The sequence below is a fragment of the Dama dama genome, chromosome 15 (assembly GCF_033118175.1).
Source record: "Dama dama isolate Ldn47 chromosome 15, ASM3311817v1, whole genome shotgun sequence".
Taxonomy (NCBI): Eukaryota; Metazoa; Chordata; class Mammalia; order Artiodactyla; family Cervidae; genus Dama; species Dama dama.
The window spans coordinates 63,760,504-63,787,213 of NC_083695.1; the positions used below are offsets into that span (position 1 = coordinate 63,760,504).

The 26,710-nt window shown below is 42.6% G+C and overlaps 1 protein-coding gene across 5 annotated transcripts in view; it reads right to left on the bottom strand.

Moving 5' to 3' along the window:
- The window catches only part of SORBS1 (sorbin and SH3 domain containing 1), a 232,300-nt gene that overhangs the window by 144,627 nt on the left and 60,963 nt on the right, over positions 1–26,710 (bottom strand). For all 5 annotated transcript variants that reach the window (XM_061162242.1, XM_061162241.1, XM_061162244.1 and 2 more), the window contains exons 2-3: positions 25,196–25,283; positions 17,024–17,104 (exon numbers count right to left, since the gene is read on the bottom strand). The gene's annotated coding sequence lies outside the window, so the exon portion shown is untranslated. The remainder of the gene's footprint in view (positions 1–17,023; positions 17,105–25,195; positions 25,284–26,710) is intronic.

The window sequence follows — 26,710 nt, forward strand, 5'->3', positions numbered from 1 at the left end:
AAAATTCTGGGAATTCCCTGGTGGTCCAGGTGCTTTCACTGCCAGGACCCGGGTGCAATCCCTGGTGGGGGAATTAAGACCCTGCATGCTGCGTGTGGTACAGCTAAAAAAAAAAAAAAAAAGCAAATGATACTAAGAAATATACCCTCACTGTGAAAAATTGTTCATGATACTAACTTTCCATATACAAAGAAATAACAGAATGCTCTAGATAGTGAAATATACTGATTGCTAAGATTTGCAATGTTTTGTTTCCCCTCAAAATTCACATGTTGAAAACCTCACACTCAAGGTGATGATATTAGGAGGTGGAAAGTGCTTAGATTCAGGGCAGAGCCTTAATGAATGGGATTAATGCCCTTTTAAAAGAGTCCCCAGAGAGCTCCCAGCCCTTCTGCCATATGAGGCCATAAAAAGAAGCCTGCAACCTGGAAGAGGTGAGAGCCCTCTTCCAGGTGGAAGACCTTGCTGGAACCTTGACCTTGAAGTTCCTAGTCTCCAGAACTGTGAGAAGTAAGTGTCTGCTGTTTATAAGTCACCCAGCCTGTGGCATTTTGTTACAGCTGCCTAAGAAGACGAAGAAGTCCAACTTTTGAAGAATGAGAAATATCATGAAATGAAATACTCTGGCATCCTCAGTATGACTTCCCTTTCTATGGGCCAGAAGGTATCTAGAGAGCATTACTTTAGGCGATGATCACAATCCTGGCTTGTGTCACATTTCCCAGACTCTTAGGACAGCACAGTTCCCAATCTTCTCTTTGTACCAACACGCAATGTAAAGTTCCACCCAAATTCCAGTTTTTAGTAACTAAATAAAATCAGTTAAGCTTCTTAATTAGAAATAAACATAAGATGCAAACAACGGGGAACCCATAAAGAGATGGCTCACAAGCTCACTCCCAGGAGCATCCACCCATGAACTTAGAACCGAGCCTGTCGACGGCTGTAGTTGCAACACATTATCTGTCAAAGCCCTCCATGTACAGCTAAGGTGACAGCAGACCCAGCTTGAACAGCAATGTAGATTCCACAACCAGAATCTTTAATTACCTATTTCCATGAGAAAGAAGCAAATGGCAAGGTGAGTATCCAGATTTCTTAAAAAAAAAAATTGTTTCTAGATATTTTTTTGAAGTCAGACAACACTGAACTCCAACTCCTACACTTTATATGGTTACCAGACTGAACCATTTTGACGGCTCTTTTAATTCAAAAATAGTCACATGTTGGATTATCACACTGATCAAACATGCGGCATTATAAGGGAACCCAAGATCTCGGTCACCAAGAAATAATCTTCCTGAAACCCTCAAGCATGGTTTCAGGAAGATGATTTCATACTAACTTTCCTCAGTGAGTTCTGGGGTGGAAAAAAGTGGGAAGATCTGGGGCTAACAGTTGTCCAAGTTACCAACAACTCCATTGACTAGAACTCGGAATTTCCTAAGCATTCCTATTAAAGTTTTACTGAGGAATAATTTATGAGAAGTCTGTGGCATGTTGTGAAAAAAAATACATCTGACATTTAAGACCATTTTAAAACATCTCTCTTGTAAGAGGAGCTGGAGGTGTGGCAGGTTTCAGCCTTGCTCATGCCTGGGGGAGACTGAAGATTTTAGCAGTTCTGGGCAGGAGCCTGGCACCGCTTCAAAGCTCCGAGGCCCGGGCAGGCTCCCTGTACAACCTGAGGTGCTGTTGGGCAAACAGCATCTCCATTCCTATCTGAGGCCTCAGCACTGTTTGCCCTTCAAGGTTCCCTGCTGCCTAAGGAAACATGCGAAATATTTCCGTGAAGGACTGCTGTGTGGAAGCAACAGGAAATAAAGGTTTACTCCAGTGACTCCCTGCTAATGCAGGGGCGGAGGTCGCATCTGAGAATCACAGTTTTCCAACTGACTGGTTATTTTTACCAGATGTGTTGTGCACACTATTTGAGAGGTGGTTTTGTTTTCTGGAATAAAGGTGACTTGATCGTAAGCTATATTCTGGTTAAGCATTAAAAACCAGCCCAAATGCAAAGCGACAGGGAAGAAAGGAACCTCCTTAGAGACATGACTTTTAAATTTTCTTAGGGCGTAAGAGACATGAGACATTCATGTACTCTGAAACTTCTTGAAGGAAGTAAAATGTCAGTTCTTAGAAAAGTCAACCTTTACCATCTTCTAACAAAGGTATTAGGCTAAAGAGACTTCACTGGACCAGTGTGACCCCAATATGAAAACTAGAGCCAGGGGCACCCTGAGAGGCCCTCATGACATCTCTGGCTTCTCCCAACTGCTTGCCGACCTCCCACCACTGGTACCATCTCCATTTGGATAAGGCACCTATGAATAGAGCGCCCTTTCTTTCCACTCCCACAGCCAAGCCTTTCCCAAGCTGTGCCATATGTCTGAACGTTCCTCTACCTTCTCCTAGCCCCTTCAAGCTAAGCTGCCTCATTTATGCCCTTCCAATGGTTCCCATATTCCCCCAAAACATTTTCCAGAATGGGGCGGATCCCCCAAAAGGATGGAAGACAGACTTCCATAGCCCCAACCCACCTAGACATGGAAACTACAGGTTTACATCTTTCTTGCCCATATATGTAATCTGCATACTTTTCTTGTTAATTTATATATTTGTCCAAAGCACTATTTTCTCCCGTCTGCTGGTTCTAGCTCAGTATCTAGCTCAGAACAAGAGCTTCAGAGAGCAGTGTCATCAGCTTCCCCACATGAAGAAAGACTGACGACAGAGGGGATATTCTGCCCACAGAAGCATGGAGCGGAACCCGGGGGCTGAGAGACTGGCAGGGCAGTGTGAATTTTGCCTCCATTTCCCAGCTGCTACCTCCGGGTAATATGCCTTGCCTTTATGAGCTTCAGTTTCCTCCTCTGCAAAGTGTGAAATAATAGGAACTTATCCTTGAGATCGGTATGAGGACTAAATGTAACATACATAAACCTTGCATACACAGAGGAATCCAAGTCCTGCACTGACCAAAGCCACTGACTTTTCCCAAACTCTGCCTACACCTTTTATAAATAGTTCACTTATTTAGATCTTCTTAAATTACCCAGTTTGACTGTGGTGTGTTTCCTGCCAGGACTCCAATATGCTCAGTAAGTGACATTTTCCTTAATTCGTCTTCCCTTGCTCTCCCTGATATCTGGCTTTCTACCCTGAGAAAAACTTGCTGCTTTATAAAATATACAATGCTGTATTCTTCAACATTTAGTTACACAACACCTTGAACACTGACATGATATGTAAGTCTGGTTGACTCAAATCATAAATTGTCATCACGGCCAGCTTGACCCCTATTTCAAGTTTCTGAATTCCTCATAGATTGGCAGGGCCATAATATCTCCAGCCTTGAGGTACAGATCACCTAGACCAGCATCTCCCAAAACGTGTCCCACAAAACACCACTGCCAGAGAACTTAGCAGGTATGTAAAAGAAAAGGTATTAGAGAATTTAACAAGTTTGCGACGACTTTCCATGTGATCCTCAATGACACTTAGGCATCTAGGAAGCACTGTCATAAAGAATCCTGTTGAAATTCATTAGGACAGCATTTCACTAACTTATTTGACCACAGAACCCCTTGCCCATTCCTATTCTTAGAGCATCCATTAACATCGTGCAGAACAGATTTCTAAAAAACACCCCAGGATGGGGAAAAAGGAAAAATTCACTTTCCTAAAACAGGTCAGTTATAAAGGGCAGAGCTGGCTTCAAACCCACGCCCCTCAGACCCCAAACCTCTGCTCCTCCCACTACAGCTGAGGCTTGCTAAGTTCACTGCCCAGCAGAATCACCAGGTTTGCTTGTTAAACTGCAGATGGCCGAATCCCACTTGGAATTTCTAATCCAGCGAGATTGGTGTGGGTTTCCAGCTAGCTTTCAGGCAATGCTCGAAGCTGTGAGAACCCCTGCACCACACCCACCCGTGGTGGTACGGGATGGAGGGGGCCTTGGCCTAGAGACTGAGGACCTAGTGGGGAAGCCAGGGCATAAACACGGGAAAATGCCTAAACGGCCACCAGGTTAATAGCTAACAGCTCAGCACACCAGGCTACATCTAACCCATACAGCAAATCCAACAGCCCAGAGTCCAGACTGAAAAAACTAGACATTGGGAGCTAAACTAGGTCTTAAAGGACAGGAAGGCCCAAGTGAAAAAGGAGGAGGGGAGCATTCCAAGTGGCAACAATAGCTGGTCCTGCCCAAATATTTGTTTATAGAGTCACAGCCTTTCGTAGCTAGAAGGGACCTGACCTCAATCTCTGGAGAGCACCCTGGTTCTTACATTTGAATATGGGTGTGACTGCTATTTCAAAAATCCACAGCAAAACACTTAACACAGATAGAGAAGCTCCTCTCCAAGTAGGTGATTTGGAGGACCCAGCAAAGGTCTTCCCGCTCACTTACCATGCTGGTCCTCTCAACTGGTACCCAGCAGCCCACCTCCAGGACATTAAAGCAAGGCCCAAGGACACTGGCCAAAGCTGGCCACTAAGTCTGCAAGCCAACAGGCTCATTCTTTTCTTAGTGGGTGTGAAACAGTCAAAACTGTTGGTCCTCCTGCAAGTGCCGTTCTAATGGGGCTTTGAGGACATGCAAGTTTCTAGATATTTTCTTCACCCCCACCCTTCAAATAAAAGACTATCTGGGAACATAAGCTTCAAAAGTTGGCTACAGCAAATTTCCTCAAAGGAATGCCCAAGAGTGAAAACGCCATTCTCTGGGATCAGGTCCAGGGCCACATTAACTCATGTGGCCCCTAACTCCGGTCTTGCGATGCTGTCCCTAGCTGCTGCTTCCAGTGAAACAGTAATGCCCTCACTGGGGTAGGGACGCAGCAAGCTGGCCTTTCCCTCCTAACATTCAGTGAACCTAAGACAGGATGCAAGGGACACCAATTGAGACACAAACCACCCTTCCAGTTAAGGCAGAGAAAACACGGAATAAATCAGAGGGCAAGTCCTGAGGGGAGTGAAGATGAAGAGCTGAAGGTAGAGGTGGTGATTTCCAGGGGAGTGAGGACATGGGATGCAGGAGGGGATGGTAGATGGTTCATGAGCACCTGCCCACTCTCTGTCACCCTCATAAAGTCCTCTGTGGTGGATCAATGCTTCCATTTACAGAGGAGGAGACAAGTGACTTGCCCCAGGTCACACAGCAAGCAAATGCCAATATGGGGGTTTTAGCTCTGGCTTGTCTGAATCCAAAAGTAGTGGTCTTCGATGATGTAAGATGTACAGGTGACACAGACCCTGTGACTTCCAAAGTCAACTAAAACAGAGTAAATATATGCTCCATTCCTTGCCAAAGATTTGACTTATAATTTAAAATACACTGAAATTAAATAAATTTGAGTCAGATAGACATAGACACACACAAGCTATATATTTACCTAAATGTAAAATGTAAGTATTTGTTAAGTTCTACATTAGATATGTATGAGGGGAAAGTTTGGACCATTTGTTAAAAATTATCACCACTGGCAATACATTTTATCCCTTTGAAGGGGTTTGGACATATTAGTATAATAGCCTGAAATAGAATTTTCTGTTTTCTCCTCCAGGATACGACACAAAAGCAACACAGAATGGAGGGGGGGGGGGTGAACATTTCAGTATATTTAGGAGAGAAGGAACCCACAGATTCAAAAACGACATTATGGCTTCTGAAAGCCACCAGGAGTGGTTCAGAAACATGCAGAAGTAAGTATAGGATCCATGTGTTCCCACATCACACAAAATGATTAACATTACTAAATGCATACAGACCTGTCTACATGACCAGCACTGGTCTGTAAGCTTTACATAAATCAGTGTCTTTAAGCATTACCTCCTACCTATGAGATAAATACTATCTTAGAAATGAGGCACAGAAGGCTAAAGTAACCAAGACAAAATAGTTCAATAGTAAATGGAGAAAGTAGGATTTACATCCAGGCCTTTGGGCTTCAGTGCCCACACTTCTCAGCACTAAGACAGGTTGACTATCCTACAGCAGATGTACAAGATAACACTATACCATGATTTCAGTGGCAAAGGATTAAAACAACCTAAACGACATTCACAGGCCACTGTGTGTGTGTGTTATGACACCTATTCAACGGAAATAACAAATCAGATCATGAAGTAGCTCAAAATATAAGATGGAATGATTTCTGAGATGATGATTAAATAGAAAAGCCAAGTTCAAAACCCTGTGGATAGTATGTTGTCCTTTGTAGTAGGAAAATATACATATATACATATTTAAAATACAAAGAACATTTCCACAATAGTACACAAGAAACTGGTGCCCACAACTGATGCTGAAACAACAACAATGGAAGAGATGGAAGATTCACTTTTTACTGCAAATCTTTTTCTAATTTTTGAATTCTGAACATGGTCATATATCATCTATGTTTTTAAGGCAAATTCAAAAACAAAGATCATTTGAAGAGACTCGTAGTGAAACATTTTCCAACCTAATTCCCAGTAGGAAGGGTAAGTAGAATATTCTGGGATAAACTATATGAGAAAAGAATCTAAAAAAGAATGAATACATGTATAACTGAACCACTTTGCAATACATCTGAAACTAACAAACACAACATTGCAAATCAACTATATACTTCAATAAAATTAAAATTTTCACAATAAGTCATCTTAAAACTAAAAAAGAAAAAAGAAGGGTGGGTAAAGAAAAAGTGATCAGAACAGTCTTTCTGACCATTTTCTATTCATTCCATAGAGAGAAGTGAATAACTTCCTGCAATTTTTCATAATAGAGATTCTGAAATGCTTAGAACTAAAAAAGAAAAAAAATTACACCATTCACTATCTTCAACTCAGACATTTGTTTCTTAAAAATGCAGTGGACACATAGCAAGAAAGAATTCTTTGTGTGGGTGGCAGTAAAAGGTGCTTCAATGCTTGGGCTTGGGGTGTGCATGACAGCACGTGAGAAATCCCTAAAAAAATAAAGATGACACAGGTAGTGACCCAGCACAACCACGTTGTGGCCAAAATAGAAGTGGGCATGTCACCTCCATGCCACTCAAGAAACCTAGTCTCTCATGTCCCACAAAGCATGCGAGGCATCTTGTTTTGCCAAATTTAACCAGGGACATTATTTTTAAGTTACTATAATTAGTTCACATTTGTCTATGAATCAGCCTTTATGAGGCAATCGTATCTAAGCCCCATCAGATGAAACCTGAGGCGACATCATCTCTGTTTATTATTTTGAAAAGAAAGAAAGGGTGCCAAGTTTCCTGCAACACCCAACTCAAACCCTGAAATTTGGAGGACAGAATGTCCTGTTGTCCACGTTTGAAGATAGGAATATATTTTCATCTAATACATCAGTCCCAGGTTCAGCTGGCAACAGGAAGGAACTGAATTCCAGAGGTCAAAAATAGGACTTAAGTACTAAAGCACCTTTCAGTGCTCATATAGAATCCTATTTATGTTTTAACCCCTTCCACCGTGGCAGTTCTAAGAAGTGCTCATGCTTGTGAACAGACATGAAAACATTTCAATCTAAAGCTCTCTGCCTACAGACTGACAAGAGATTGACAAACGTGAGCATTTTAAAGCTATTTTTACATTCCCTGATCCACAGCTTTCATAATTAAGTTTCTCACAAAGAATGAAGAGTTTCAACAGCAAATATAAAGGTAAGGGAAGGGGGAGTGTTTCTATTTAGCCAGGGCTTCTGCTGAATGAAACGGCTCATCTAGGGGGCTCTGAAATCAGGTACATAAATACAGCAGGATCTCCAAAAGGAGCCCAGCCAGGGAGCAGGCAACACTAAGGCAGTAAGAATCTGGAAGAGGTTTAAATGGGCAACATTAAGTCCCAGGACCAAACTGGAGGCTCAATGCTGTAATTCACAGAGAATATCAGTTAGCAGCATGGCAGGAACCACAGCATGTTTGAGTGAGGCTAGTAGGTGCAGGAGAGGGATAGCTGCTATTCACCTGCCTAGAAATTATACTGAAGTCTTAATATTTTCACACACATCCATGTGTCCTTGACAAATACATATAGATGTACCGTATGCTCTTTTATGGCAAACACCATGGGTTCCAGTTGTGATATTTACCAGCGAGATTCCCTTCGGAAGGCCATTTTAACCCAAAAGAATTTCATTTTTCCCCTCGAACATAACAAAAACAAATACGCAACAAGGAATGATACCTGCCCTGTCTAACCTCACAGGAATTCTATAAGAACTCAAGTGAAATAGTTTTACAGTTTTTTAAAATTCACCAAACATTTATATGACACTATATGCCAGGCACAAGGTGCTGGACAATTCTTATTTTCAACAACCTGCTGACACAGGTACTATTATTATCCCTGTTTTAAGAATAAGAAAACTAAGGCCCAGAGAGGCTCAATAATGTGCTTCTGGTTACACAACTAGGAGGTGGAATCTGAACTCTGGCAGACTAACTCTTTTCCAGGGGAGGGCTCCACAGGTGGCCCAGTGGTGAAGAATCTGCCTGTCAATGCAGGAGACATGAGTTCGATCCCTGAGTCAGGAAGACCCCCTGGAGGAATAAGTGGCAACCCACTCCAGTATTCTTGCCTGGAAAATCCCATGGGTATAGGAGCCTGGCAGGCCACAGTCCATGGGGTCGCAAAGAGTCAGACACGATTTAGTGACTGAGCATGCACATTCAGACTAAGTCTATAGAATGTGCTGCTATACATTATACTATGTAGCCCATCATAATTATCATGAATTCCTTTACTTAATCCCAGTTTCACAAATGAGGAAAAGAATGCTCAGAGGTTAAGTCACAAGCAAGCCAAGATCATAAAGAATGCACATGGCAGGGAGCCAGGATTTCAAATTGGGTCTGCGCCACTCTGGACCCTGCACTTTCTTTCTTTCTTTTTTTTTTTTTTTTAAATACCACAAGGTAAGGAGATCTTGGTTCCTGGAGCAGGGATCAAACCTGTGCCCCCTGCAACTGAAGGTCAGAGTCCTAACCACTGGACTGTCAGTGAATCCCCAGACCCTGCACTCCTAATTGAAGTTAAAAAATTTCAATCCATAAATATTTATTCTGCAACTCCTGTGTTCTAACACACTTCTTTAAAATGGTAAGGAGGTGGTGGTGAAACCGAAAGGCTTTTGTTATCACCTCAGTAACTAAACTAGCCCCACGCACGCTCACCAAGTACGGATCCTGCTCACAGCAGGTGCCCAGTGATAGCTGATGCCACTGAGGATGAAGATGATGACAGGAGTATTTCAAGTGTTGGCATATAGTTTCAAAGGGGAATTAGACTCCTCAACCTGGAGGGGAAAAAGTCCCACAGGTCAGAACGCTGACAGTTATTAAGATGAACAGGTGTGACTGAGCTAACAGGTGGGACCTTGTAGGTACTTTGTTAAATCCTACTCAGCTATCAGCTCCAGAAGCTGGCTGACCAACTCATCCTGATCCTCCCTGGACTTCCCCAGTAGTCTCATGTCACCCTGGAGGGTAAATATTAGGCTGGCCTTCCACCCTGACATCCCTGGTTCCAGCACAGGTGCCTGCAAATAAAAGGCACTCACTCACACTGTGGATTAGATGCATAGAAGGAGCGGTGTTTTATTACTTCCAAGCGCACTCACACTCCACAAGAGTTGCCAAGCAGCAGTTCCCACACAGCAAAAGGACTATGTGAGAATCATTTTAATTAGCACTTTCATTGTTTGTATGCAAATGTACATTCCTAAAAAAAAGGGGGGGGGGGCCTTTAAAGAGCTCTCCCCTAGGTCGACATCCCTGAGATTTTTCTGTAAATCCTTTTACATAGATAGTAAAGAGAAATTTCAATCTAGCTTGAATCTGTAATAACAGAGTTAAGGTGCTTTTCTTTACAGGAATGACAAGCCTAAAATGAGGAAATGGGAGACACTTCTGGCTCCAGGACCGAGCTGCTCCTGACTTATCCCAAAATAGCATGCACCTCAGAGCACTCTTCCAATACCCGGTTCCAGAAAAGTGATACGCCCCCCTACCTGCAGCCCCCTGGATTAGAGAGCCCTCAAAGTTATCGCAAGCAAATTTTCCAACCTCCCCTTCTGTTTCCTTCCCCAAAAGTCCTGCTACAAGCTCAGGCAGTCCATTCTCTCTGCTGGCCCATCCCCGATCTGTTCCCTTCCTTTGGTTCTGACCCAGGGGCTGGGCAGCTTTGGTCCTGTGCCTTAGTTCAAGGAGAAGCCCAGATGCTCCTTGAGAATTCAACTCTGGCAGAGGGCTCGGTGGACCCAGCCCAGGCCAGCCCAGCCCTGGGTGGGTGTTCCAAAAAGTTCATCTCTTGGGGAGTCAGGGTGGGAATAAAAGTTCTGGGTGGTCAGCATGGCTGAATCCTGTCGTGAGTCACTAACCCAGCCCTGTACAGTTATACCAGGAAGCCCAGGCAGCCAGTCACCACTTAAAATTAGAGAGAACATGACAGCAAGAAGCAAACTTCTCAGAAGGGCACACAGGGAAGGCAGAGATTGGTTACCTGAGCTTGGAGGGAAAACTCCTGCAGTCCAAAAGGGTGGGGAGGCCTGGAGTCAGGAAAGCCCTGGAAAGTTCTTTAAAGGACTGCAAAGCACTGGGAATGCTCACTTTGCATGTCTGGGCCACAGGAGGAGGGAACGCGTTGGACGCTGAACAAAACAGTGCTATCTCTCAGAAGATAAGTCCAGAGGCTAGTGTCTGGGATGACTTAAAACACATGAGAAATGTGAATAACTGTGAAGGGTGGGTTGTTTTTTTTTTTTTTCTTTCTTTCTTTTAAGTTATGATCAGACAGAAGCAAAGAAGTAACAGGCCTGCTTAGGGAAGCCAGTGTAATGTGACAGCAGGCAGAGAAACAGCTGCTGACCGGTACTGCGCACCTCCTCCATCTGAGAGATGGTTCCGTATTCATACAGGAAGAAGCACCTCTGGTAAGAGTGACTGAAAACTGAAGACCGGTGTGGAGCCCAGGAGCAGAGCCACAGCGACTTTAAACCAAGTCAGGTCTTCAGGCTCAGATGAATCAGAGCCACAGTCGAAGTATCAGCAGATGTCAGAGATGAATCACTGTAATCCTTCAGAAACCTCTGAGAAAGGAATGGTGTTGAGAGATGAGGAAGTGATTAACAAGAGGAAGGTTCTAGAAGATACCCAGAGAAGCTCTAGCCTGGAGACTTCACAAGATCTGACACAGGTTCACCAGGAATAAAAACCAAATTAACTATTCCCTTTTAGATTAGATTAGACTAATAGTTCAGTTGAGTGTAACTTCACTTGAGTCCCATGATGTCCTTATAAATACCATTGAAGAAATGTGAGCAACTAGGTGGGTTTATATATAGACAACTGAACCACGAGGTCATACGCATGTGGAGTTAGCCCCGCCCTCTTCATTTTGGTCAAGAACATGTGTCTGGAAGTGACACAAATGAGGGGGGGACCATCACCTTGTAAGATGATAAAAGATGGATTTTCAAAGCCCGTAGGTTATAAAATGAATCAAATCTAACAAAATGAAACTAAGGTGAAAACGTGCAGGCTACATCTTTTTGGAGGAAACTGGAGAGGGGGTAGTACTTTGGCTGGCCATATGCTTCATGTGACCAAGAGCCTGAAGTGGTTACCAAAAACAGTAGCCAAGTCTTGGCTATCTCAGGGTCCTTATGATGAACCCCAGAGAGCCTCTGGGTAGGAGGTCCTTTGACTTCAGCAACCAACACAGCTCTGGAACCCCAAGAGAACCCCTTCTCATTTAGGGAGTTCTTGGAGGAGAGCTCAGCTGTGGCTGGGGCTCAAGAGAGGCCCCCACTTGAGATACCTCTTAGAATACACCTTCAGGGAAGATGAGATGCTGCAGTGAGACGCTGACACCTTAGAAACACCTGCTGATCAACACCTGCTATCGTCAAGGCTGGGTCTGTCTCAAAGTGGTCATTCTCAAAACTGGCCAGCATAAGGACACTGCTGGTGAGGGGATGGGTCAGGGAGGAGTGTCAGGAGCATTTCAAATTTGGTGACGTCCTTCTCACCCAGTGACCTTGACTGACAAGCCAAGATCCCTGAATGGAAACGCCTGGTTGGAATGCCTTCTTAGCTCAGTGAGACAAGCACCTTGGGAGTCATTTATTCCAAGGAAGGGGACATCCCTGAAGGAAATGAGTAGATGCTAAGCAGAGAATACAGCAAATCAAAATACTTCTGACGCAGTCCAAATCCTTGGCTGATGTACTTTCAGTTCAATACCTGGAACTCAAGACCAGCCCAGAGAGAGAATCCGAAACAGGCTGCCAAGTGGCTGGGAGCCAAGAAAGTCCAAAGTGACTTCAGAAACTGCTAAGACCAAAGACACCAGGCGCGTCTGAAGCCAAAGGACCTCTGAGCTGAAGTGGGCTAAAGGGTGCATTGGACACCATCTAGCTCTTACTATTAAAAGTGGGGAGGAGAATATGGAAGTGCTTGTGGGAGGCAGTGCTGGAGAGTTCCCTAAAGTAATGAATTTGAAGACCCTGGTCTTCAAAGTACTTTTTCCAAAATGAGCATTTTTTTCATCATGTACTATTTGGTTAGTAAACAGAGGAACCAAAAGATTCAAACCGGTCAAGCCATCCCTTGTGCTCAATGACTGGACCTTCCATTCCTGGAACTGACCCTGAGATACTTTGGACCACGGGTGATGAGCAGGGAGTTCAGCCGATCCGCAGTGAACTGAAACCAACCTCACAAAACTGCATCATTCATGAACAGGCAGTAAGGCAACTAGCCACACCCCACCCTCTGCCACGCCGAGACTTTAACCCTAAACAGAACATTCTAAATCTCAGATACTGTCCGAAAGCTCAGAGACACGTTTTGGAGATGGAAAATATACAAACAAGCATTTCTAGACACTCCACCTAGTATCCCATACTCCAGAGATGGGTCTGGAAACTGAGAGGTAACTTTCTCTCCCCCAAGGCGCCTCCTTTCAGAGCCCTGGTGGTTCTGCTTGCTCCAAAAAGGAAACTTCTATCCGATACTATCGGTCTTTAACACGCGCTAAGGGCAATTCGGAATCAGACGCAGGAGTGGCAACAGCCAGGAGGGACAGGCTAAAGCAAAAGCACTGAGTATTTGAAACCACAAGCCCTGAATCTGCAATTCCTCTGTTTACTTAGAAACAGTTGCTGATGCTCACCCCAAAGATAAACAAGGACAAACCCGGAAAGGGAAGGGGAAGCAGTGAGGTAAGAGCTGTTGTAAACCTGGCAGCACGCAGAGGAAAAGCGCTGTCAGGACGCAGTCTTCCTCCTGACGAGAAGAATGAGATAACAGACTGCTATGAATAGTGATTAGAGGCTGTACCCGGGCGCGAAGCAGACGCAGAGACTCACCACCTTCACACACTGGAAAGTCATCCACAGACAATTTGGAGGTTGCTATGCTAGAGTGGAAAGAACATGGCATGTGAAGTCAGAAGAGGTGACTGGGTCCTGGCTCTGCCTCGAGCAAAGCTGTGTGACATCAGGCCTGGCACTCAACCTCTCTGAGTTTCAGTTCTCTGTGAACTGTAAGATGAAGGAGTAGATTTATAATAGCCAAAACACGCAAACAACCTAAATGTCCATCAACAGATAAGTGGAAAAAGAAGACGTGGTGTATACATATGATGATTACTCAGTTTAAAAAAGAATGAAATGCCATTTGCAGCAACATGGATGCAACTAGAGATTATCATACTAAACAAAGTAACTCAGGAGGAGAAAGACAAATACCATATGATATGTGGATTCCAAAATATGACACAAATGAACCTATCTATGAAATAGAAACAGGAGGCGGAGGGAGGGAAGGATTGGAATTTGGAGAATAGCAGACGTAAACTATTATATATAGGATGGATAAACAACAAAGTACTACTGTACATACAGCACAGGTAACTATACTCCATATCCTGGATGGAAAAGAATATATGTATATAAGAAAATAGAATAAAATGAATGAGTTAGACTAGCTGCCGTCATAGTTTTCTTCCAGTTCTAACATTCCGTTATACTATTATGCTAAATACTGCAGCTCCATCAGTCATGTCCCCTTCTACTGAATACCTTCCGTATGTCCAGTGCTCTGCTGAGTACTAGAACAGTCTTGCACTCAAGGAACCGTCCAGTCACTTATGCCAGCAGCCTGTAAACAAGCTTCTACAGTATGCAGGGAAAGACACGTGGACAGGGCGATGCGTCAGCTGACCCGGCATAGAAAGAGGGCAATCAGGAACAGCTTCCCAGAAGTGATGCCCAGGCCAGTAGTTGAAGTAGGTAATTAGACCAAAGGAAAGGGCAAAAGGAATCTTATGTACAAAATGATCCCCAGAGAGGAATGGCCCAATAGGGCACGCATGATGGGAGGAGTTCAGAGATAAAGTAGTAAGAAAAGCTCCTGTCAGCAACCCAGAACTCCAACAGCCCTCTACTGTTCATCCTAACACCTCTCTACACAGCCACACTCTCAGGGTCAGCGCATGCCAACACAAGGCCAGTCCACCAAGCAACCACCCAACTCCTGCCCCCAGCCTGTCCCTCTTCCCCTGAGTCACATGGCCAAGCTACACCTGCTTCACACACAGGCTTCCTCCTCATCACACAGCAGGCCTTGCTTTCAACTCTTGCTTGGTCCCTGGTGCCCAACCCACAGCAGCTGTTTCAAATAGTTTCCATCTTCCTCAGAGCCACGGCTGCAGCCCACCCACCACACTCACACTCAAGCAGACCACCCTCCCCACCTCCTCTGCTCCTGGGAACGCCTGTCCGAGCACTGTTCCGTAGCAACCTTTCTGCCCACCTGTCTCAGCTCCTTCCTGCATAGCCCAGGCCAAGCTGCGGGGACCTCTGCTCATCAATACTGAAGAAAGTAAAAGGAAACAGAAACCATAGTCATCCACTCATGCAGGCTGCTGCCCATGCTTCTGACTGGACTCTGAAACAGCACACTTAAGTGGGACAAGGTCTATGTGTCTACCCACATGCCAAAAGGTTTTATGCAAATATTATTAGCTACTCCATAACCACTGCTTGAAGAAACAAGTAAACAAGATTTTGCTCACTTTTTTTTTTTTGCAGCACCATTCAGCATGTGGGATCTTAGTTCCCTGATCAGGGATCGAACCTGTGTCCCCTGCAGTGGAAGCACAGTTTTAACCACTGAACCGCCAGAGAAGTCCCCAAACAAGTAAACAGATTTAGATGCTGAGTTGCAAATACACAGTATCTCCAGGCATGTGAACCAAGAATATAGCCTAGGACTCTGCCAAAAAGATCCTTTCTATTAACACAATGGCAAGGCCTTCACCAGCTGGTTCCTGCTTTGCTCCTATACACACCGTCCATTTAATGCCAACCCAAGCAGCACTGGATCATGGTAGTGCCATTTAGTTCTGAAATAAATTTCCTAAAGACACAATGTAATATAAATGCTTTTAATATAAAAAGCATACTCCTATAGGTTCCATATATTGTATATACATTATCCTGAACTGCGTGTATAGTTATTTATTTTTCCACGTTCTTGGTGCCAGGATAAGCTCTCAGCCAATGGACAGCATAGCATGGCCTGAGCCAACTGCTGATCCAGCCCCAAGCAAACCGCCCTAGCGTCCTCTAGGGCACCGCCCTGTGTTAACATGTTCTACAACATGTATTGTTTACTCCACTAACACCTGTCTGCCGTTCATTTATTTTTTGTTCTGGTCAACAATTTTGACTGATAATGGCTAACAGGTGGTCTGCAACTGGTATTGGACCTGCTATCAAGAAATAAAGGAAAAGCATCACCCACTTGGAATAAAGGAAATAAAGGAAAATCAAAAATAAAGGAAGAAATAAAGGAAAAGCATCACTTGGTAAGTTCAAGTGTCCAAGAGACTGACCAGTTAACATGGGTCAGCTTATAGGCTGGGAGCACTGATCAATGGAAACTCTATAGAATGCCAGGAAGATAAATCCATCTGCCCACACCATCTACTAAACAGAGCTAGAGAACTCTCTTGCAAGGTCATTGTGAACTCCTGAGTACAGAACCCTTTATACATTGTTCTCTCATGTTTACTCCAGGTAACCATGAGGAAGAAATGGCATTAGGAATCCTCCTCCATTTGACAGGGACAGAGTTAAGGGACAAAATAGGTGATTAGATAGTTAATTCCACTAGGGGATTGGAAGTTAAAAAACAAAAAGTATATATATATATAATATATGGGAGACCCTTGAAGTTAATGATCACTCAGGAAAGCAGAGTTGCTTAGCAACAAAACCATGCAACAGAAGCACAAGACATGCCCCAAAACAGTAAGACAATGGTGGCATGAGACCCACATCCTGCTCAGCGAGCTCAGTAAGTTAATGACCCCAGATCATGCTATCTGCACACCTTAAAAAACAAATTTATGGAAAGGTGACATTTCAGTGTGAAAGACCCTGTCCATAGCCAGGACAGCATTAGCGTGGCCATATAGAGACAAGAAAATTCCCCTGCTCAACCTGGAGGAGGCGCTAATGATGAAAGTGTGATGTCTACTCAAGCATGAGAAAGAAGGTGGTCTTCTCCCCCTCCCCGCTTCTCCTTTGATTATAAAGGAAAGTTTTCAGGGTGTGACACTCTCTCACCCTAATGGCTTTTAAGCTTCATGGACATCCTATTCTAATACATCATTTCTTATCTACTACTTTGCTTCTCATTGAATTCTTTCTGCGCTGAGACAAAGAACTGGAGCTCCTCGGCACTTCCTGAAACACCACCTAATGGTTTCACATTGAGATATTGGTCTTCTAACCCCCTAGAACTGCTTATGTAGTTGGTCGCCAGAGTTTCCCAGAACTCATGTGCAGCTCTGCGTGTGTGGGTCACATGACAGAACATGACAATTCTAGACTGTTGGGGTTTGAGTGAAACTCAAACACAATCTCATTACATATAAGAAACAAACAAAGCCTAGGGAAGGGTGGGTTGTCCCTGGGTAGGTGGCCAGTAAGGGCCCAAGAGGTTACCAGAATGAGAATTACTGTCTCTTCCTTGGCGAGTCCAGCAGACCAAGAGTATCCGAAGAGCTTTCACCCAAAGCCAAGCAGCTAAAAATGAAAAAGGATTGAGAGATTATCACCATTCTGGCTAGCATTTAGTTTTCGGAAGTTTACAGGAATAATTTTAGGAGGAAAAGGGCGTTATTAGAAACAGACTGATCACAATAGCTTGTAAAATGGGAATGACTTAGATTAAATTCACATGGTTATTAAAGTTTTAGGACTGCTTGTTGGCTTTTGTTGGTATGAAGCTCCTTTCCTATAATCTACTGAATATTTTGGACCAAAAAATTAACAGCTCTGTTTCACCAAAACATCAGGGACTTCTGTCATCCAGTTTTATAATTTTTTTCTGCTTATTATAAAAAGGGAAACTAAGAAATCTTCAAGTTCCTTCAAGTTCAGTAGTTCAGCTCCATTTGAAATAAAGAAAAAAAAAAACTGGAACTATTTAAGAGCAAATATAATTAGTAGATTTGTATAAATGTTTCCAACATGGTAATTTTATGAGCAAACCACATTATACAGAGTACATGATTTGTTTCAAAATTAATGTAATGATTGGATATCTGTAAAGAATACTGAAAAATTACATTATTGCTGTCTTTCCTTCCCCTCTTATTTAAAAATGCATAAATCTCTTTAAGAAAAAAAAAACATGTTTCACTCCACAGAAAACTATTTTTCTATCACTGTAAATGTAGTTTCCACATTTAAAAAGGGGGATACCAAAATGATTCTTTGCTGAACCTCAGTATCCTTTTATCTGTCAAGATAAGATTTTAAACTGATACTGAAAGTCAGGAGTTACAAAGGCTGGAGTTACATAGGCTGAGAGGGCCAACCAGGTAACAAATGATGGTCTGGGGACTGCAACAAATTGGGACTCACTGCTCTCATGTGATGTGACAATGGCTGTTCCACTCCAGCCTATGCTGTTCCATGTAAGAATATGGCTCAGCACTGTTAGATATTCTCACTGTGTACAGCAGCTACAAAACCAGTCATGTGAAACTTCCCCAACTTTGAAAATTCTGGTCACTTACTTTAAAAACTTTTAAAATACTGGTGTTTTATAGACAGTTTGAAGAATAAAATGCTATAAACATGATTAATTCAGGAAGCAAATTCAGTGTCTAGAAACACAAACTTATTGGAAAATGAAGGATGGATTCTATACACTGTTTTTTTAAATATACTCTTTTTTAAACCTATATTATTCCCCTATAATAGCTTTTCTCTTGCCCAAGGGGAATGAGGATGGGGGAATACATATATTTGAGGAAAAAGATTGAAATTAGCTGTTAGAAAGCAAGAAGGGTAAAGATACCTCTACTTCCTTCTTTAATTAAAACAACAGAAATTCATTTAAGAATATTTTCAGCTTTTGAGTCCATGTTGAGACAATTCCAGAAGTTGCACATTTCATCCAAGTCAGGCTGCCTTGAACATAGCAATTTTCCCTAAACTTTTTGTCTAATCAGAAATGCCACCCAGAGGTACCCAGAGGCAGCCACTTTTATAATGGTATGTTAATAGTTTATATGACTAAGTTAGAAGGCATGATAACCAGATGGGGGAATGTCATCTATTTAAAATATAAAAGTACTATCTATGCAAATTATGTTGGTACATATGCATCTGGGGGGGGGGGTGCTCTTGACCCTTCCTCTCACAAAAAAGCCTAAGAACCAATACCTGATTATAAAAGTGAAAGTTCAATTGTGCAAGTTCAAGCACAAATAATGTAGTCTTTTTTTTTTCAAACACACTCCTGCAGGAACCTTTTTTTTTTTCCTTTTAAATTACTGACGGAATCAGCAGACCAGAAAAAATCTCTTACTGAGGAAAACAGAGTGAGTCATCTCTATGCTGATAAGAGACTGCAGGACGAGGGCACTGTTGTGAAGCAGGTATCAGGTGGGGCCTAGTCTAAATCAGTCAGTGGAGCAATCAAGATCATTTCTTTCCATGACATTCAGTGATCACTGGAGATGATGTTGATGGCCTTATCTCAGTGGCATCCCCAAGCACAATCTAACATCTACTTCCCCAAACCTGGTGAGGAGGATGAGGGACTGAAAAAAATCTCACTGTTTGTAGTGACTAGATAGAAAAGGAGAAAGTATCTTGTTTTTACACATGGTTGGCTGGCAAATGTGATACAATTCCCTGTTTGTTTTAAAAGTATAAAATCAAACGTGTGAATCTCTTGGAGAAACATCAACCCTAAGAAATGTGGCTGCTGCACAGAACGGATGTCATGGCTCTGTAGGACACAAAAATATTGGCCAGAAAACAGCTTTATGAACCTCTGGGAACACAAACGGACATGGGAGCCCAGGAAGATACTTTTAGACAATGACCTCTGCAGAAACCGACCCTCAAAGAGCACACACTCCAAACAGTGCGGTGATCCACTCATTAGTCTTAGACACTGGATTCAGTCTCGGCTTTCAAAAAAAGTTACAACTTGGGCAAATTACTGACATTTTCTGAGAGGTGCTGAGATTTTTAAAACAAGGAAAATGAGTTTGGGAAGATCATTTTGAATGAACTCTGGGGTTAGGAACTATCAACCACAACAGATTCCAAATCCCATGTTCTGATCCACAATGCAATAAGACTTTGCTCTATAGGGCAGCAGGGAGATGACCCACTGAAATGAATAATATTTGTGCCTCAACTCATGTCAACTACCCCCCATTTGAATTCACATTTGTCTAAGGTGGCTGAATAAAATATTAGTCAGAAACAGACTTGAATCCTTTTTGAAAGAGCGAAAGAGGAAATGAAATTGGCCTGATTGACGTTTTTGTAACACACAGAAATGTGAAGGTCAAGTTAAAGAGGCTGTAGGGGAACAGAATTTGCCACCCCAAAACATATCTCTTTGGCATATTAATTATTTTAAGCCGGTTATAGTTTCTAAGAAACAACAGACATGGGAAAAATTCTGAAAACCAAACAGAAGTGACCCTTTTAGAAGAAACACTTACAGGTAAATCTTCACTTGTAAGGGTGTCTCCCTGGCTGTACCAGGTAGAGGAGGATGATCAGACCTCTAGAAACTCTTATCAGTGGATAAGATGATGATTAATCTACATAATAACCTTACCTTAGCTTACAGTCCTTTTCCTGGTCACCTCCCATAACTGACTCTCATCCTCTTTTATCTTTAGCTAAGGATAGTATTGAAAGCTAGTGTTGGACACTTGAGGGAGTTACTTGAGTTTTCCTGGGTCTCTCCCTTGCATACAGGTTGTTATACTTTTGTTTCGTTTTCTCCTGTTAATCTATCTGATGTCAATTCAAATCTTAGACCAGTCAGAAGGACCTAGAACAGTAAAGGAAAATTTCTTCCCAAAGCCTCACACCAAGTTGCTGATGAACATGAAGCCTTACAACAAATAAAGGCAATGGAGATTAAACCAACAATGACCTTGGTCAACATACACATCAAGCAAGATGATAAAAACAAGTAGTGAAGGAAATTTAGATTTTTCTAGGTCATTTGTTAAGCCAAGAAGAGGTACTATTATTCTTTTGAAAGGTAATACATAAACCAAAAGATTTAGGACAAAAGGGTGGAGACTGAAAAGTAAGTTCCCTTCATATACCACTGCCCCCCTCCAAGGTTACTCATCTCCAACATCTCCTTCTAAGATGGCCCATATGCACATGAGCAACGAAGCACTATTCCGCACACCTGGCTTTTAAAAAAAAAAAAAACATAAGGCAGATAGTACCATTTTTAAATGTCCCACCACTCAAGTCTCTGGGGGCATGGGAAGGTACCAAATTTTTTTTTCTCCTCATTCCTAAAACCACTTACTAAAAAGGAAATAGGAGAAATCCTCACCCTATGACTGCCAGTACGTTTCCTTCTTTTTAATCTTATTTAGGCTCCACTCTGAGCAAAGATGACAAGTGAAAACCAGGGTTGCTATCAATCGTCATGAACATTCCACTGAAACCTTCATTTTACATAAATCAGTGGTTTCAGATATAGAACGCTACCCAATAAGTGCTCATTTTCCAGGATTAGATATTCCCTAAATCTCACTGAGAATATTTTCACCAAAACACAAGTCTTGAGATACATGGAAAAGCAAGTGAGGGCTGCCCATTACCCTGGGCAATGTGAAACAGCACATTTCAGCATGCTGCTTAGCCCACTGCCCTCAACAGCTGCACAGTTTTCCATGCTTTTGTCATTTGCACAAAAGGCCTTTAAAAAAAAAAAAGACAAAAAACCAAGCCTGGAGAAAAAGTGGAAATGTTTCAAAGAAGAGCATCTTGAAAATATCCAAGAACATCTGGGGAGGGCTAACCTGAGGCTCACAGGGCAGCCAGAGACGGTGGGACCCTAAACCTAGGAGAGGGAGGAGGCAGACAGGCTTTGAGTTGGTAACTTTGGGAAGGGGGCAAAGTGTCTCTGGGGGCTGGAGATAATCAGACTAAGATTTCCCAGGTAACGTGGAAACAGAAAAATCAAGGAGTCCAGGGAGAATATGCAGGAAGCTCAGTGGGGTGTTTTCTCTGGGAAGGGGACAAAACCAATATAGAGCTGTATTCTGTGCCAGAAACCCATAAATAGATGAAAATGGAAAATGTGTTTGCTCAAAAAATAATCTTCTCATATCAGTGGCTGATGATTAAAGGTGTATGGGTGGTCCTGAAACACATACATCTACTACAACCATCACTGTCTATTTTTGCTGCTTTATTATCTTGTAGCATTTATCTTTGGTATTTCAAAGATATCAAAATATTTCATAAATTGTGGTCCTGCAAATCAAGGTTGTCTGTTTGGCTTTTTCATAAAATTATATCACAACTTTCACTGCCAAATTACTGATTTTCAGGGACTGTTTTCCATTTAGCAAACCTTCATTTAATAAAATTTTGAGTGTGATCAGAGAATGAAAACAATTTGCAATGTATTAACTAACAGTGAATTAAACTTCATCAAAATAGCTTGTAGAAGTTCTAGTGCATGTAAAGAACAGTGTAACTTACAGGCGATTACTGGCAAAGGATGCTGGATCCTTCTGCTTGCTAGCCAAAGACAGCCATGTGCCACTTGCATAAATGCAGTTTATAATTCACTCAGCTGGCCAGATTTTATTTTATATTTTTTTTAATTTATTATTATTATTATTATTATTTTTAGTTCTACCACTTTATTGCTACCAACCCATCTCCCTCCACTCGTGCACACATGCTCAGTCATGTAACCCCATGGACTGCAGCCCGCCAGGCTCCTCTGTCCATGGACTTTTCCAGGCAAGAATACTGGAGTGGGTTGCCATTTCCTTCTCCAAGCTGGCCAGATTTTAAATCATGCAATTCTAAAACTAATTTTCTTGATTTGGAGGAGTCACAGTATCTTCATTTTTTTAAAAAAAACATAAGGTGAGGCTTTATTACTATTTTCATGTCATCTCACTTGAGTCATTTATATTTGTATTACATGAACTTATCCCTTATTCAGCAGTTTATACCCTGATGCTGGGAAAGATAGAAAGCAGAAGGAAAAGAGGATGACAGAGGATGAGATGGTTGGATGGCATCACTAGTTCAATGGACATGAACTTGGGCAAATTCTGCGAGATGGTGCGGGGCAGGACAGGGAAGCATAGCGTGCTGCCGCCCATGGGGTAGCTAACAGTCAGACATGATTTGGCAACTGAACAAATCCCTTATTCATTAGAGATGTGTCTTCATTCACTTCTTAGTAGGAGTTTTATATGGAAAATCAACACTTTGCCTTTCTTTTCTTTGTCCAAATTCTACCTATCCCTTCTTTCTCTCCCTGAATCATCATCTCCAGTCTCATAGCTTCAAATACCATCTACATGCTCTCTCAAAGGTACCATTTCCAGCTCCAGCCAACTCTGAATTTCTAAATCTCTATGAATATTGAAAGGGCATTTCAAACTTAATATGCCCAAATGAAACTCTCAGGGTCCTCCCCAAACCTCCTTCTCTGTTCCCCATCTTAGTAAATAACAATACCATTCACCTAGCCAAAAACACTGGACTTACCCACTTTTCTTTTTGCTCATACCACACACTCAATCCAGCAAGTTCTACCTTCAAAATATACCCCGAGCTTGACCAGATCACATCATTTTATATTCACCATGTTAATCCAAGCCATGCCCTTATCTTTTGCCTAGACCAGAAGGGCCACCTACAGGTCACACCGATTCTATTCTTGCCCCCAAAAGTCTATTCTCCATTCAGAACCCAGAGAAATAATTTTAAAGCTCAAAGAAGATCATATCACTATTTTACTCAAACTTCTCAAAAGGTATCCAGTCACACACAAGGTTTTGGAGTAAATCTCAACTCCTTATCATGCCTATAAGATCTACCCCTGACCTCATTTCATATCACTCTGCTCCCCATAACCACTTCCCAGCTCAAGGCCAGCCAGACTGGCTGCCTTCCTGTCGCTCTATCCTGCCAAGCTCAGCCTACACCAAGGCCTTTCTTTTTGCCTTCTGTTTCCTCTGCTAACCACTTCTCCCCAGATTCCTTCACTACATTCAGATCTCTGCACTCAGTTTCTACCCACCCCTCTCCAAACAAAGACCTTCTCAGACCTCTTTCAAAAGGAACCCCTGAGGTTTGGGGAAGAATGGATACATGCACATGTATGATTGAGTCCCTTCACTGTTCACTTGAAACTATCCCAAAATTGTTCATTGGCTATACCCCAACACAAAATGCTTTTGATGTTAAAAAGAACTCCTCTCTTCTTTTATAGCACTTATCACTCCCTGAAATTTTATTATCTATTTAGTTATTTCCTTCATTCACAAAACATTTATTCATGAGCACCCACCACATTTATGTACAAGGTGCTCTTCTAGGAGCTGGGTAGAGAGCAGTGAATAAGATCCCTGCCCTCATGGAAGTCACATTCTTGTCACCCCACTCAAATCCAAGCTTCAGTCCTCTGAGTCCCCAGTGCCCAGGGCAGTGCCTTGGCACAGAGTGGGCATTCATACATGTTTACTGAACGAAGGAAGTGTCCCACCCACCTGAGACCACCTGCTTCCACAAGGACTCTACCATAGACCTCTTCCTAAAAGATGGGACTCTGAGGAAGCCAGAATGTCCACTGTGTCCCTTTAGGCACAGTAATGGGGACAGTCAGCCTCCCTAACCTTTCAGTTGGGTCCCTAACCTTGGGCCTGACCAACTGCCCTTCTTTCCCGCCCCACCCCAGCAACCTGCATACTCCCCAAGTGGCCATGCCTCCAGGTCATGTCTCACTGGGTCATAAGAGCATCTGATTCACCTAGTTAGGAGTGGACCAGGTAGTCAGCAGCAAACAAACCAGCTTCTCTCAATCAATAAAGAATGGCTGGAATCAAGACACATGGGTCATATTGCCTTCCTGGCTCATGGTCCCCCCAGCTCAGAACTCACTCACCATCGACTAGCTAGTATGCCTCCAAGCACTCTTAGCATTGGAACACACTGGTGTTAAGGACATATTTTTGCCTCTTTCAGCTGTCACAGATGCAAGACATTTACCTGCTGTGATGAGTAATTAAGTTTCTTTTGGAAAGCGGAAGAACATTTGTTAACTGTGAAATTATCTGATGGCAAATAAAAATGAAGGTAATTGTGAAACAGAGTTAATTTATCTTTCTTAAAAATGGCAGCTGGAGTGGTAGGAAGGAAAAAAATGAAAATGCAAATCCCTTGAAGAACCACTCTGGAGGACTCGAAATATGTGTTTAAAAATCCGTTTCTAACATACGCGTTCACTTCTCAACTTGTTAGCACAGAATCACCCGGCTCTACATCTCAGAACCAAATAGGGTTACTCCATATTTGCTCAGTATTTTATTCCCTTGGAAGCATTCTCACATAATCTTTTAGCAGAGCAGGAGTCATTTCACTGTCTGCAGGCCCAGGGAGGTCAAAAAATGCACAATAAATAGCAGAACCAGGTAGGCAGCAGAACTCATATATGCCTAGGCCAGTCCCAGTTTCCTTCCTTCTATGACAGAAAACACAGCGTGGTTCTCTGAAAATCCCATTCTGTAGTCCACTGAAAATATGTCCCTCCATTGTAGCAGCAGCAGCAACAAATAAAATAAAACACGTATTCACCAGTGGTGTAAGGTGCTGGAAAGATGCATTGGTCCTGGGGCTCTGAGCAGGGAGAAGGTCTCACAAACTCTTGCAACAAATGCCACTCCTGCAATGACAAACATACAAGACATCTGAATCAGGCAACCTGTGGCCTCTCTCCAAGGAGGCCTTCCAAATGCCAATGGCTAGGCACCCTGTTTAGACTCAAAGTCTCCCTCCTCATCTTCCAGCCCCACTTCCTTCTTACCCTGACCTCCCCTAGTAGAAGCCAAATCTTTAGTTCACTGGCTGAAAAGGTCCCATGAGAATCGATGGATCTCAGGCAGAAAGAAGCTCCTGAGACCATCTATGACAGATGCCAAGTGGGTCACCTCTAGCCTGTACAAGTATTATAGTAATCTGCAGGATATGTTTAGAAAATTTGAGCCAAAAACTTAAAAATCAAGAACTGTCACGTAAAATCCCAGATTTCTGACTTCTCTTTTCAAAAGAGAGGATCTGTCAACATGGCCCCTGTTCGTGTCTTAAAATAATCAGCTGGTGCTAAGAAACAGCTGCCCTTCATAGGCAGGCTTGGCTATTCCCACATGCCACAGTCCCTATCGCTCCCTAGCGTCTCAACACAAACAAAAGCTGGGGTGATCACTGTCCTTGTGTTACTTTGTTCTAGATACAGAAATATTTCCCTCTCCCTGTGATTCTAACAAAAGTGGAAAATTTTGTTCTAAGGGGTTGAGCTCTAAGAGGGGGAAAGAAAGGTATAAGCACATACAGCAACTTAAGTTATATGACCTCATTTCTGTAGACGTTCGCATCCCCTGAACAAGAATACCACTCCCATTTTACGTAAGTGAAAGCAAGAAACTGACTTACCTACTCCCACAGTTAAAACTGGCTCTGTCTCTAGAACTGAGGTTCAACCCAGGACTTCCACTATGCCCCCCTGCACAGCAGTCTTCTATTACAAACCAAAAAGTCAATTTTATATAATATATATATATATATACACACATACACACAGGGGTATGTATGTGTTTCTCTCAAAGCTAAATACTCAATTTAAGGAAACAGTTGAAGTAGCCAACCTACTCTGTACTAAAATGCTTGCCATACCTTCATTTGCCAAAGAATATAAGAGTAAGTTATATCAGGTCCCCTATGGGCCTGTTTTCTAATGTGACATTTTCAATAAAATTGTGCTGCTTTAAGTACAGAAGTAGTTCTCACAAATACCATGAATTGGCTACTTCAAAAGTACTCGTGTAACGTTCCAAACTGTCTGAAACACTCTTTATGCTAGAAAAATGTCCCTGAATATGCATCTAGAATACAAGGCTATCCATAAGCTTACATACAGGTACAAGCACTGTAATAAATGAACAATGTTCAACTATAAGGTCACAAAGGGAGTTATTTATATCATCCCCTCAAAGAATGTATTGATTCTCTCACTCAGCAGGTATTTACTGAGTCCTATTACACGCCAGGCAGCAGGCGAGGTGATGGATACATGAAGAGGTTCTGTCTGGGCAA